Here is an 11,912-nt window from a genome sequence, read left to right as displayed (position 1 = left end):
ATTCTTTTATGCATCCTTTTATGCATAAAAATCAATAATGAAAGTAACACTTTATAATAATAAAAATTCTTTTATGCATCCTTTTATGCATAAAAATAAAAAATGATGAGGGTAACACTTTTATATTAAAAAAGATCTTTTATGCATCCTTTTATGCATAAAAATCAATAATGATGAAAGTAACACTTTTATATTAAAAAAATTCTTTTATGCATAAAAATCAATAATGATGAAAGTAACACTTTTATATAAAAAAAACTCTTTTATGCATAGAACTTAATTCTATTGAAAATCACTCTTTTTTATATTATTAACAATATCAATATGCATCTTTTTATGCATAGAACTAATTTCTATTGAAAATCACTCTTTAATAATAATAAAAAATTATCAATATGCATCTTTTTATGCATAGAGTTTAATTCTATTGAAAATTACTCTTTTATAAAAATATAATCAATATGCATGAAAATGACACTTTTAGAATATAGAAACGATAGGGATTACTCTTTTAGAATAATAAAAGATAAAACTTATTTCACCAATTTTTTGAAAAAAATCGCCATAACCTCCTTTGTATGGCTGACCATTTTTTAAATTTTCCTACTTTATTTTACTTAAAAATTAAGTAACCTTAATTGGTTTAAAGCATTCTAGCTAAACAATTTTCACTCTTAAATGAGAAATAATATGAAAGTTTAAGTTCAACTATTAGTTCACTTAACTAGGATAAAGAAGGGCTGATTTTAAGAATGAGAGAGGGGGAAAGCCTTTCCACAAGGCATAGCATCCATTTATCACTTCAAACAACACAAAAATTAGAAAAGCATAAAAACAATAAAGAAAAAGAGTTCCCAGGCCCCCTAGCCAGTGCTTTAAGCAAACTTCAAGATAGTCACACCTTTTACACACCCAATATGAAATTGCGTGTTTCATAGAATGAGATGTCTTTAAAACAATCTTTAAATGAAACCATAGTATCACTGATCATAATCCTCCAAAATATCTAGGTTGAATTCTTATTTCCATTCATTCCTTCATCGGTGTACCTATGGCATCATTGGCACTAGAACGCTCACCACCTGCTCACTCAGGGGCCTTTTCGATAGTTCCTACCTCATAGTACCCGAAAATATTATCAAGTATTACATTCATTTCTTCCCCAACGTACCTATGGCATCATCATTGGCAACCAAAACGCTCACCACCTGCTCACTCGAGGGCCTTTCGATAGTTCCTAGCTCATAGTACGTGGAAATATATTCACTTAAGAAAATCCAGATGGACTCATCCATTTTGAGGACCAGCAAGGACAATCAACCAGATCCATGCCGGAGTTCAGAAAACAACTCTAACTCCTTGTTCCATTTTCTTCCCCGATGCACGTGTGGGTATCTTCAACGACCCAGAGCCTGAGTCATCAACACCCTCTAGGCTCCTTCGCAGGTCACCTAGCACTTCACTCATAGGCTGCTTCCTTGGTCCCTCATCCATCGTACCGGAAGCTCACCATTTAAATCAAACCAAGGCTGGTCAAGACCTCAGTCGACGTTGCTACACGAGACGTACTCCATTGACTCTCCGTCAGCTATTGCAACTTTATCACTTAGGTCTCCACGACCTCAGTCAAAAGATAGTCAAAATACTTCCCTAGCATTCTTGACATAAAATAGTCATTTAAAAATAGGTTTCATAAATATAGTTTCTAACGAATTCTCATCTTTCCACATCATTTCTCATTATTCCAAATTCTTCTACATCAATTCACATTATTCCACATCCAGTCATAGGTATTCCCATCATCCTTCATACATCATATTACATCTCATCACATCTATCCACATCTATCCTGATCACATCATGTCACATCCATCCACATCACATCTCATCCATCCACATCACATCTCATCCATTCACATCTATCCAAGTCCACATCACATCTATCCATGTCACAACATATCCACATCATATATCGAATGGAGGCCCAAGGAACACCAAGTAAGTCACTCATCCACTCTCGTGCATTCAACCAGCTACACAAGAGCTTGTGTGTTTGAACAACCGCAATCATTATGGTAACCAACTAGCAGTCTTACCTACCACCTCAACAACATTTGAGCTAAAAATTCAAGAATCAATTCCCACGTCTACAACAACAAAGACTTATGAGTGCATCAAAGACAAACTCACAATGCTGTTTTCACCCCTCTGGATGTGAAGTGTAAGTGTAGAAGCTATGCGGTAGACATAAAAACCTATTCTCTCAAAAAGGAGAGTAGCCATAAGAACCTGTTGTGCTCGTAAGGTGGTAACAAAAAAAAAACACACACATACAAAAAAAAACACACACATACAAATGCAAGGGAGTCACACATATGGCCTATCAAACAACTCCTAATGATCTTAAATATCCATTATATTAAGCTTATAGCTTACTCTTCTTTTAGCTGTAATAATATAACAGCTGCTCCATGAGTACATATCCATACTCATGCAATGGAGGACATTTGCACCAAAGCCTTAGCATCGACAACTTTGAGGTAAATCTCTGGATTGGAGGGCCATGGTGGGCAAAAGCCTGGTTAATGGTACAACCCATCATCTAGAATTTTCCATCAAATTACAAACCTCTCCAAACGATGCTACCATCTTCACAAATCAATGATCTTCAACTCGTAGTGAAGATATCTATATTAGCCTCGCAAGTCGACGTAATTCTTTCAATCCTCGCCCACAACAAGTGGCTACTTCAACATAGAGCAATTGAATAAGAGTCTATATGACTCACTTCTTGTACTTCATATATATCTACTTCATAAGAGCACTTAAATATACATAAAAAATAAAAAAGCACATAGGAAGAAGCATGCAAGAACATGTCCTACTCAACAACATTTGACAAGAATCCTCCCACACAAAGGGACATTATCAAAGGCCAATTTCTTCAAATGATGAATGTTGCTTCAATGAATCAAATGAGGAGCTGAGAATGATGAATATCGCTTGAATGAATCAAATGAGAAACTAAGAATCACCATCTTGTTCTGATGATAATGTCTATGTTCCTCCAATTCCTTCCCTCTCTTCTCTCCAATATTAACATCTCTTAGCATCCCCACTAACACAAATCATATGTAACCTTGCTTATGATTGCAAAAAAAAGAGCAAAAAATTTAAAAAAAATAAACATGCTCACACAAATATAAAATGCAATCACTTGTAAAAAACACCACCCCCCACCCTGTTAGGAATTCCCAATAAACCACTAACCTTTTCATTTACTAGCTAGCTTTTCTTATTCCATTCGGAGGGACAAAGACCATTGAGAATCAATTAACATCAAAGCCACCGCATGATACTCTCCCATTGTGCAATTCAGTCTTCCTCTTGCTAATCTCTCTCCCTAATGCATGCTAGTGAGCGTGTGTGAGTGAAGTGAGGTGAGAGGAGAGGTGAGTACCCATAGTGTAATACGGCAATGTGACAACACTCACGGGAGGCATGGTAGAATTGCTTCTCAAGGAGTTATAAAGCTTAAAGACCTCAAGGGTTACGAGCTCGGCCATTGAAAAGATCCTCTTGTTGCATGTGTTTCAAGGGGGGTTAGGGTGAGCCATAACAAAGTGCCAAAGTCAAACTTAGTAATTTTCCCTCACATAATTCTAAAATATGGCCCAAAAACTTCAACGTTTGTATGCATGTATGAAATAAGGATAAAAAAGAATCATTTTCAATTTATTTACAAACAAATGTGTGATTGCATGTATGCAGGGATGGTCAAATCCTTCAAGACAATACTGGTAATGGTTTCTATTTTCCATAATTAACCAATGCTTCATTGGGGCACGCCTTCTGGTAAGCAACACTGGGTAACACATTGGGTAACTAGGGTTAATCCTCGTCTTTAGATTTGAGGACTAGGTTCCTTAGAAGTTTGGTCCAACTAGCGGAGTATATGTAAGAGCTCAAGAACCTACTAGCATCTATGAGTGAGGTCACTGGCAACTAACTAGTAGGATTTCGAGGTTGTAATTGTTGTCTAGATCTCGTAGAGCTTGGCGCACCAAGGGTAACTTAGCTTGAGTAGTTGAGGGATCATTTTTAAATTTTTCAAGATGAATTATAAGTACTTTTTTTGTTGTTGTTATTTGATGTGCGATAAAAGTAAGTTTTTTTAAAGGTGTTACACTATCATTAAGGGCCAAAACCATGCTAATAAAAAAGGGGTAAGAAGGAACTTTGTGCTGTACCCATGCATCCGTGCCACCATGTGGTAGTTTTTAGATAACAAGCATCACGTACCTTTCTCTAAGGAAAGCGGGTGGCCGGGTGGACTTGATCAAGCGGGTTCTTTCCTTTATCTACACACGAGATACTCAGTTAGGTAGAATCCTATGATTGGGGGTAGTTTTGTACATCCTCACGTCCTAAGGAGCCAAGGATAAGACGAACCTCCCCCGAGGGAGAAGGTAGGGTAAACTACTAATTAGGATACTCCCTCGGTACTTGATAAGGGCATGGGGTGGTATCTTACAAGTGGTATCACAATGATGCATTGCCTACTTGCTCACAAAAGCTTATGTGTTGTGTCTCTGCAGAGATGCATCTTAGATGGAGAATTAGTGCTTGGAATTAGCTTCGATCACCTAGCCATAAAACCCGACTTTTACAAAGCATGGACTAACCACTTTGCGGCATTTTATTGCTCACGTGGTGCTACCTACCGATGGTATAGCAACATCCACTACCGCAAGTATATATTTGTTAATGATATTTACCACAACTTAGACTCAAACCTTTTCTTCCTCCAAATATTAGAAAACCTTAGGGTTGTGTGTCACTTTGTATTTTATGGCACACTAGTCTTTGATGAAAAGATGGTAGTAGAAGGGCAGGAAGTGCATGTGTCAAAATACTACTATAATCGCAACTTAGAGTTTATCCCAAAGCATAGGATTTCCTACCCAGGTTGTCTTCACTTCGGGTTTTCAGGTGTCTCTAACCCTAGGAATATTTATAGCGTAAATGTGTATGAAATGCCCCCTTGCTTTGTGAAAGGATTATCTGCCTTCCTGAAGAGGAAGTGATCAATCTTGTAAAAATCTTTCATTGATAAGATTTTTTTTTTATTTTTTTGCTAGAATTGCAAGGAAGTATTTTGGTGAAGTATTCAATGTTTAAGCACGTCTTTCCTAGGATGGGGATGATGAGAGGAGGATCCTTCTTAAGCAGATGAAACCATCTTCTTTCTATGGAGAAGGGAAAGAAGTTGCGATGGATACTGAAGCCTAGATAGAAGCACTAGATGATTACTTATTGCTTGTGAGGACCACCACAGAAATCTAATCAATGTTACCTCGTTTTTACAAGTTGATCGGTGAAGCAAAACTTTGGTGGAAGGGAATGGTGCGAGCAAGAAGTCAACAAAGCTTCAGTGACCTAGGAAATTGTCAAAGAAGCAGTTAAGGAAATGTACTTACCTCTAGATCATGAAACCCTGAAGATGAATGGGTTTTATAGGCTCACTTAGAGAAACCTCATGGTGGATGGTTACTCCTTAGAGTTTGTGAAGCTAAAGAAGTATGCTCCACCCCTGACGGTCAAGCAATCCATAAGTAGATTTATACAAGGTTTGAATCCCGCTCTTAACCACTCTGTTGAGTCTATGTAACCCACTAACCTCTAGGATGCAATTTTTTGAGCCAAACCCTTAGAAGAGGAACTCAAGGGGTCGCAAAATTTTAGCAAGAGAGCTTTTCTAGGATCTTCCATGCAAGAAGAATCTCCAAAGACCCCATTTCCTTGATTTCAACCCAGCGCTAAACCCCTGCTCCTTCCTCGACCACCGAAAGCTGCAAGCTGAGATGTGGCTTGGTAGAATGGCCTACGCTACAATTGCTATCAACACAGTTATTGTGAAGCCTAATGCCCTCATCCTCCAAGAGTTTTGACCCCAGTCAAGGCTCCAAGCTTTGGTCAACCAAGAAATCAAGTCCCCGTCATCAACCCTTGTGGTAGAGTTTCTTTCATTTAGCAACCGAGAGCTCCCACCCCTAGGGGAAGAAGAATCCCTAGAGGATGCCAGGGATGAATAGCAGCAATTTTCAATGATGAGGATGTCTGCCTAGAAGATGAAGAGAATGAGCGAGCCAAAATTCATGCAATTGTGGAGCATCAAGGAGAAAACTGATAATTCTCAATCATCTAGACACCGTCATCTTATGATGGTAAACATTTAAAATTGCTAATCAATTCTGGAAGCATGCATTCATTTCTTTCTCTAAGATGCATACGTCAATTGGGCCTTAATAAAAACTCATCTAGGAAAATGACTATTGAGCTAGCAAGTGGTAAGGAAGTAGTCACCCATCATGCGGTCGGTAACCTCAAGTTTGATTTTGATGGCAACCCTACCAAATGCTTTCACGTTATGCCCTTAGGGATCTATGATGGTATAGTTGGGATGGATTGGCTAAAAGCTCATGAGGCTAGCTTCTAGTGCAAGTCTAGTACAGTAACTTTCTGATCTACTCAAAATTCGGAAGTTACAGCCTCAAGAACCGTATGAAAGCCCAAACTACACCACTAGTAAAGGCTATCAACATATTGAAAGGTCTTAGGAAGCACCAAGCAATCTACCTAGCCAAACTAAACAAGGTAGATGAAGGGCCCTCGGGTTATGAACCTTCTTGGCTACAAGAATTCAAAGACCTCTTTCCGGAGGAGCTCACTCAAATGCCACCTAAACGGGATATAGACCATGGAATAGAGTTAGTTCTAGGAGTGAGCCCCATAGCAAAGAGCCCTTATAAAATGTCAGTATCGAAATCTATGGAGTTAAAGGAAAAACTCCGCCAACTTCTTGACCAAACCTTCATCATGAAAAGATGCAGGGGAGAAGAGAGCTTGAGCTCTTGCAAGCACACACACACTCACAAAACCCTAAAAGAGAACACACAAGGTGAGAGGCTGAAAATCTTCTTCTTCTTCACACAACACTCAACACAACATATACAAAGATAAGAGTACACTACATATGAAAGGCCATGGATGAGTCCATGGCTCTTTATATGGATCTGTTGGTTGATCTTGCTGATCTTCAACGAGAGTCCATCTTGATAAGTGATTATATTACCGAGTATTATGGGCTAGGGATTAGGAAACGGCCCTTGAGAGTGGACAGGTGGTGAGCGTCCTAGTTGCCAATGATGCCATAGATACTCTGATGAAGGAATGATGGGAAAATTGAGAATCAACTGGATAAATTGGAAGATGGTGATCAATGATACTATGGTTTTATTAAAGGATTGTTTTAAACTGGTTGAATCTGTGAAAAGGCAACTTCATATTGGGTGTGTGAGTGGTGTGACTAGTTTTATTTTTGCATGAACATCCAGCTAGGGGGCCTTGGAACTCTTTTCCTTGGTACCCGGGACAAAACCTAACCAAATTTTTAATTGGATCCCATCACTACAGTGGTTGGGCGGTTGGCTAACCCATGGGATCGGATGGGGTTAGGCTGGACTGATGGATCCGCAAATCGAGACTCAAACTTTTGTTTTTACGATAGATAAAATAAATCCCGGACAGTAACTGCTCTATGGATAGGAATCAACGGCTGTGCCTCTTGAATGGGGAAAAAAGCGTTGATCCCAATGATCCAAGTGCAAGTTTCTTCCTTGATCTGACCAAGTATCTTATAGATGTAATTGGATCAGCTCGATCAGAAATGATCTTGACTACGTTAGAGTAAAAAATTATCCTCGTGGAATCACCCGTGCTTTCCGGTAAAGGAAGTTTTTCCGGGTTTAGTTTTGGAACAACCGACGGATTAGTCTCTTATCTGGATATCCGTGGGTGAGGCCCCGAATGTGGGACCCCTGTCCCGCGCGAGAAGTGCTACTTCCGCTGCTAGTGTCCCGAATCTGTTGCTCGGTGGGAACAGGGATCTTACAGAAGAATACTTCGATATCACCGGGTACAATGAGAAGAGCAAAATGGCTCTTGCAAGGCTAAAGATAGTGGAGACAGCTAGAGTGGCATGAAGAAACCACTTCAAGACAAACGGTCTTGACCGAAATACCCAAACCTGGACCGATCTCAAGGCTTACCTCAGAAAGAGGTTTTGTCTCCCAGGCTTTCTTGAAATTAAGGTGAATGAGTTCTTGGAACTAAAGCAGGAAAGCCGGACAATTGAAGAGTACCATCAGGCTTTTGCCCTTCTCCTTAAATATTCCCCACAATTGGAATTGATGGCCAGATTCATTCGGGGAATGAACGAGCCATTGGAAACTTTAGTCAAGAATGCCAAACCTATCTCAATGGCGGAAGTAGTAACAATGGCGAAGGATTTCACCAAAGCCTTTGATGTTAAAGTCCCGCCAAAGCCAGCACCATCACCTTTCAAAAGATTTTTATTCCCAGAAAGTGATTCCAACCTTCCTCCGCCTAAGAGATATCAAGGTCAAACCCAGGATATGGGAAGTTCCAAAATGGAAGAAATGTCCTTTTCCCGAAACTCAATCCCCTGGAATTCCACTTCAAAAGTTTCACCCTTGAACAAGAGAGTGAAATGCTATAATTGTCAAGGGTTTGGACATCGCAGTATGGATTGCCCAACTCCTTTTGGATCAAGGTTTTCGGGGCAGGAAAAACGGGGGTCAAGATTCCAGACTCCAGCCCCTTCCTTCAAGAGTAATCACCGTTCTATCCTCCAAAATCAGGGAAATCCCTGAGGTAGACCCTCTATCCAACCTGTAGTTTCAACCCAAAGTAATGCAAGACCTCCAAATCAGAATAGCAGAAGTCAAAGAGAGTTGTTCCCAAATCGATCGTCCACTTCCAAGGCAGTAACGCTAGAAGTGATTAAAGAAGAAGAAGAAAATGAAAAAGATCATACTCCACCTGTGAGATGAGGACATCTCGCGTTTTTTTAAGTGGGGTAGAATGTAAGATTCCTCCCCCAGCCACTCATGATGTCTAGTATCTTCCCCTGTAATCAATTTCCTCTTCAGAAATATAATAGATCTTGTTTCTATCAGTTTTGGCCTAGAGAGAGAAAATTTTATAGAGAGTGGTTATTCAAATTTTAAATATTTTTGGATAGAAAAATACCTCATCTTATTAAAATAAGTTCCCCTAAAACAGAAGTTCAAAAAGATTTTCAGAAGGTTCAAGAAGCATTATCCTGGGGTGAAGATTTTTTTAAAATTTTAAATTAAGGTTCCTATATACCAATAAGATTCATCCAAATGTAGGGAGGAGATAAATAAAGAAATAAAAGAAAAATCCCCCAAAAATGAGTAAATACTCACATAAGATAAAGAGTTGACTAAGGACAAGGTTAATAGTTAAAAAAGAGAGATATTTAGATGAAATGATGCATTTTTGTCACCTCTGCATGGGGGAATTCCCCTCATGAAGAGGGTGCCTATTTCACATGCTTGAATGAGTTTTAAACTCCCAAATAATGAGATATTTTTATCTCTCCTCTCTCCTGTTTCAAGTAGATTCAAAAAGTGAGCAAAACTGACCTAAAAATGGTCAAAAATTGACCAAACTGATCTGGAAAATTCTAGAATCAGTTTGCTTGGTTAGAGGCTCACTTTTTCCTATAAATAGAAGCCCTCCCCTTTGTTGAAACTCAATAGTGTTTTATGCACTGTTACTCTGCTCCTCCCAAGCCAAGAACTATGAGTTTATTAATAATTCACTAGTTTTTGACATTTTCCTCTTCCAGAAGATTGGTGGCCACTCTTGTTTCCAAACAAGAGTAGAACCCTCAAACCATCAAGCCAAAGGAAAGCTCTTAATTTATCAATGTAAGCTGGAGATTCTTCTCTTTTCCATTCTTTTATGGTTTTTATGGTTTTTTATGATTTTTATCTTCCCTAAATGATGTTATGCCTCATTGCAAAAGGCATTCCCCTCTCTCTCTAGTAAATCCAACCATTCTCTATCCTAGGTAAATGATTAATGATTAAAGTCAAGTTTTTTATAATGTTTATCTTAAATAAGTAGAAATATGTTTACTTTAGAATAATCTCAATACTCTTGGTGTATTTTTAATTAATTTTTGAGACTTAAAAATTATAAAATGGTCAGTCATACAAAGGAGGTTATGGCAAAATTTTTGAAAATTAGTGAAATAAATTTTATCTTTTATTATTCTAAAAGAGTAATCCTTATGGTTTCTATATTCTAAAGTATCATTTTCATGCATAGAAGATGCATTTTGATTAATTATATAAAAGAAAATTAGTATTATTATAAAAGTGTTACTTTTATCGTATTTGATTTTCATGCATAAAAGTATGCATAAAAGATTTTTTTAATTATAAAAGTGTTACTTTTATCATAATTGATTTTCATGCATAGAGGTATGCATAAAAGATTGTTATTTTATTATAAAAGTGTTACTTTTATCATAATTGATTTTCATGCATAGAGGTATGTTTAAAAGATTATTATTTTATTGTAAAAGTGTTACTTTTATCATATTTGATTTTCATGCATAGAGGTATGCATAAAAGATTATTATTTTATTGTAAAAGTGTTACTCCCCAGCCAGTGGAGGATCTCTAGCATCTTGCACAGTTAAAATTAGGTCTTGTCCTTCTAACACAAGCTAGCCAACATCATTGGCTTCAAGCCCATCTACTCCACGCATCAAACCGCCGACGGCAGCAGCAGCAGATTTTCGCAGAATGAAGGGCGCCGTTTTTCTGAAGGAGAATTGAGATTCCTACTTGCTCAAATCAAATTACTTCAATTCCTTCTAGCCCAAGGGGTTTTCAAGCATGCTCTACAAGCTGGTGAAGACAGAAATCAATTTCATCAAGTCTACAAAGAGATCCAAGCTCTTCATCAAATCTGCAGGTGACTTTGGTAAAACAGAGATTAAGGTTTCATTATTTGGTCAAATCTTGTGTTTCTTGGCTTAATCCTCTACTAGACTCATTGCTATTGATGCCTTCGAAAGCATTTGAGCTCATTTGAAGTGGAAGGCATCAGATCTGGGCTCCCCGCATACTCTGTTTTTTGCACACAAACCAAAGCATTAATTTGCTAATCAGTGATTAATCAGTGCTAATCACTGTACTTTGGTGCAATTGAGGGTTCAAATTAACCATTAGGTATCTGATACAGATCCCTAAAGCTTTAGATTTCAAATCGGAGTTGGTTTGATACTCCAACCATCCCGTACAAATTGGTTACCCTTAATTTAATGTAATTTCTGGTGATTTTATGCTGATAAAATTATTGTAATCATCTATTAAACACCAGATTGAGTTGTAAAACGGTAGACACTGCCCTTGATAGAGGCTGTAAAAGAGAAGATGTAATTGTGAAAGAACCTATGAAAAGGTGAGAAGAATCTACTGGGAGAGAATAATGGGTAGCATGAGGGAATTTAGGAGTGTGGAGATATTCTGGGAGATAATCTGGGAAAAGAGAAGAGATGGAGAGAATCAGGCAAGAGGTGGAGATATTCAGGGAGTGAATCATGGAGAAATCAATGGGATTTGATGCTTGATGTAAACTCTATAAATTGAGGCATAGCCCTAATGAGAATTTGCTGGTTTTTGAGTATCCATGCCTACATTAATCTATGTGCTAATTATTCACTAATTATATCTTAATCTCTTGCTAATCACTTTGTTATTTATGTTGATTCTAGTGTTTGATCCACCATAGCTCATCATTTTGCTCAAATTTCAACAGATATGGATGTAGATATGGAATGTGGATGTGGATGTATGTGAATGTGAATGAGGATGTGGATGTGGAATGTTGATATGGATGTATGGATGTGAATGTGAATGTGGATATGGATGTATGGATGTGAATGTGAATGTGGATGTGGATATATGAATTGGAATGTGGATATGGATATATGAATGTGGGTATGG

This window comes from Cibotium barometz, chromosome 37 (genome assembly GCF_041138505.1).
Source record: "Cibotium barometz isolate CiBa-2024 chromosome 37, ASM4113850v1, whole genome shotgun sequence".
Lineage (NCBI taxonomy): Eukaryota > Viridiplantae > Streptophyta > Polypodiopsida > Cyatheales > Cibotiaceae > Cibotium > Cibotium barometz.
Note: the sequence above shows the minus strand (reverse complement) of the source record.